At 34.0% G+C, this 3,821-nt stretch overlaps 1 long non-coding RNA gene across 1 annotated transcript; it reads right to left on the reverse strand.

Moving 5' to 3' along the window:
* Nucleotides 1–1,903: 1,903 nt before the first annotated feature.
* Nucleotides 1,904–3,610, reverse strand: LOC125497646 (uncharacterized). The gene is made up of 3 exons (XR_007274667.2): nt 3,474–3,610; nt 2,204–2,450; nt 1,904–2,086 (listed from the first exon to the last, which is right to left on the reverse strand). It is a non-coding gene; the product is annotated as an uncharacterized LOC125497646 (long non-coding RNA).
* Nucleotides 3,611–3,821: the final 211 nt, after the last annotated feature.

A 3,821-nucleotide genomic window follows, 5' to 3' on the forward strand; every position in this document is an offset into this window, starting at 1 on the left:
ACTCAAGTATGGTTCTCATACCAAAATGTGAACCTTGAAATACTCTCTCTGGATAGTATCGAGTCACCAAGGAAGGTGACTCTTCGAAGAATAATGAGCCAAGAATCTCAAGTGACATAAGGTTGTTGGGATTGCTCCTGCGGTGAGATGCACTTCTCGCCCTTAGCTGTTTCTTATCCAAATTGTGGACGAAATTCGCTCCTTCCACCGCTTCCAGCAGATAGTTTATACCCCTTTATTGCAGGTTGCCTTTACTCAAGAAGCTCCAATAGATTCTCAGTTCTAGATGCGGTCAAGCATTTGTCAATCACTTCCAGTAGCTTTTTGCTTCAATTACCAAGCAACATAATCCTCTATTTCCAGCAGAACTTTATTACTCGTTTTAACTTAGTTTTGTTTGTAATACAAGTAACACTCTTTTAGTGTTCTTCTGTTTTGTTGTTTAGTGCTAGGTTGTATGCACTGTTTTTACGTTAATGCAAATTTTCTCGATGTCAAAAAAAAAAAAATCTTCAATTTTCTTTTCTTAGCTTAAATTCATTTGCGTTGTTCAATGGAAAGTATTTTCCTTATATTAATCATGTCCTTCATGAAAACTGACAATAGATATAGAATACTAATTTTCTTCTTTTCATATTTCTTTGTAAAGTTTTCCAAAATATTATTGGGGAACATAAAATGATAAATAAATGTCTTTAATTTGAAATATTTGCTGCAAACGTCCTTTTTTTCCATTAAGGTCGTCTTCAAATCGACTGTCTTTGGGTTTTTTTTGCCTTTTTTCCTCCCCGTCCCCCTAGCTTCAGCCTCTTAAATGCGAGAAATGCAGCTTTGTCAAGACTCAAGCACAAGGGAGTGTTGCGTTGCTATCAGAGCATGGCCATCTAAAAACACATCATTCCTCTCTCTCGTGAACTTTCTTTATCAATCTTACAATAAAATGCAGGCTTTGTCAAGACTCGAGCACAAATGCACTCTACTTATGACTAGAAAAAACTAGCACCATCTTAAAATAAAAAAGCTCAAATGTATAATAAATAATTATCATTTAATAAATAATAACATATATTTACTTTAATCAAAATCTATATTAGAGTTTTCAGGTTGGTGGGAGTAATACGCATTAAATGCAGGTTGGGCGCCAACAACAATTTGTCCCGTCACACCATGTTTTATAGCGCCATCAGCCAAATTATTTTCCCCTATTTTTCCCTCTTATTTGAAGTGTTTATTTGGTCCTCATACACCCAATATATATGTATCACCTCTCCTAAAAGAGGCAAAAACTTTGTGGCAATCGCCAAAAATCCATAATACTATGGAAGTTTCCCCAAAAAAGAGTATGTACACGTCCAATGTTAGTATGTTACATAGTACTTATTATTTATTAATGTCATTTGCCAATGGTTATGCCAATGCAACTTTGATTTCACGCATCACATAGGTTTATGTTTTCCTTTATAAATCTCCATAAACTTTCATGTTTTACAACTTCTAGAGTAATCAAAAATGTCTTCCTTAGAGTCTGTTCTCCCCATCATATTTTCAGTTCAGTTCAATTCAGTTTAGTTTAGTTTAATTCAGTTCAATTTAGTTCAATTCAGCTCTAGACAATACTTTTACTCTCACATATTACTATTCATTTCAGTTCAATTCAATTTAGTTCAGTTCAATTCAGTTAGTTCAGTTGTTTTATGCTAAAGAGAACAGGCGCTTAGTGGTTAATATTGAGGTGTTGTGAACAATAAGTTACATGTTCGAGTCCCCCCTCTTTTTCTCTATACCGTGTACTATCTTCGTGACTCATATGGATAAAATAAAACATCTAGAGTGATATGAAGAATAGTAAAGTTAGTAGATAATAAAACACAGACCCATTGACGGTGGTACGTACTTTTCATGCTAAATCATAAATAATTTATCACATTAATTATCATCACCTATCAAATGATCCATTAAAATTGTAAAATCGCATACGAAAATCAGGAATACATGCTTGACTAAAAGCCAGATCAATTTGCTACTGAATAATCGAATGAAGAAGGGTTACAAAATCTTGCTCACTCATATTTAAATCTGCTTCAATCTGCAAATACCCAAAATAAAGTATTAAAATACTAAAAATTTAACTAAAAATGAATTTCTCAAACTTAAGTATTAACGTAATTCATAAGATTATATTTTTGGTTGGAAATTATATTACCTGAGCACCAATGTTAATTTCAGAAATGATACCATCGAATGGCATAACATTGATGTTGGTAATGGAGAGAGGACGATTTTCAATCTCACTGATAATTTTTGTCACGAAACTCTTTTGCATCTTACAAGAAATTCTAATTAACACACTCTCTTTACCAAATCGAACCACAATTTCTGGGTAATTAATCTCTGAGGTAGCCTCTTCATCATACATAGTTTCACGTTTCACCAATGAGTGTAAGACCTAGCTAAAAAAAAGACATGCCAAGTCAACATTAAAAAAACTTAAGCAAATAAAATATAATATAAAAACTAAAGAAATTGAACCTATATATGAAATAACATGTATTATAAGACTACAATCCATCCACGGATCCTAATCTTCAAAAAATTGTTCTCCTTGATTCGTTTAGGTACTCCCTTGAGAGAAGGGTATCCTAACTTCACTTTATATACAAAAAAATAAAAAAAATATATTATAAGACTACAAATAGTCTCCTCAAAAAAAAAAAAAAAAGGAGGATATAGCTTCGGCTTTCTCCTTTTTATACAAGTATACATTAGAACCACATAATGCATCACAAAGCTACCAAGTCCAGCTTTGCCTAGTGATAAGTAGACCTGGTTATTGGACAGAGTAATCTAATGGCTAAAGAGTTAGGGTCAAATTTATAGGACTTTATTAGACAGGGCCATTATAGGGCCAAAAAAGAAACCCGATAATTTTAAAAAATAAAATAGGTTTTGTAAAAACAATTATATATTTGGATTTACCTTCATTTATACTCACTTTTGGCTCTCTTTGTTCCTTGTTTTTCTTGCTTGTTTAACCCGTCCATTATCAGGCCGTTACCCATTTGGTCCGACCTTTTACGAGGCGACCCTCTAATGACACTGACCCGCACTGACCTTGACTCACCCCGCCCAATAACCAGTTCTAGTGGTAAGGAAAGAACCTTCCTACCACCTTAATGTTAGGGTTCGAACCTCGTTAGGGACACTTTGGGAGAGGGTTTCCCCTTACCATCGATCACCCCATTCTCAAAGTTTCAATCCACAAACACAAATCGAGTGAACATGTAAGAAGTTCCAATCTGATAGGACTCTTCATCTTACCATTAAAAAAAAGTATTGAAACTGGATAATGAGGTAAACTATAAGTCTATAACGAAGAAATCACATTAAGCAGAAGATGTTGAACGTAGTACATGACAATTTAGATAGAAATAAAGTGATTAATTAGAAAGAGAATGTATGGAAGATTGTCATACCACTTAATAATCCTCTTCACACGTTTAGCAGAAGATGACACCAACCTGTTGAATGTATGCAATTTATGTAATCTAGATATTCTAGGGTGGTGAATTGGTGATGTATATATATATAGCCAATATAGGTCGACACTTTCACAGGCCCTATTACTTTTATTTATAGTCCTTGGTCCTTTACTATTAATAGGAGTTAACTTTTTTGCTCCATAACTGGCGTCCAAATGACAGGTGCACCAAAGGACTTGATCAGGCCCTACCATACAACTACGTACTACGTACCATTAATTTTTCTCGATGAGTGGCTCACATAAATGACGGGGTCTCAATTGATAGCATTTGATGATAAAT

The sequence above is a fragment of the Beta vulgaris genome, chromosome 5 (genome assembly GCF_026745355.1).
Source record: "Beta vulgaris subsp. vulgaris cultivar EL10 chromosome 5, EL10.2, whole genome shotgun sequence".
Taxonomy (NCBI): Eukaryota; Viridiplantae; Streptophyta; class Magnoliopsida; order Caryophyllales; family Amaranthaceae; genus Beta; species Beta vulgaris.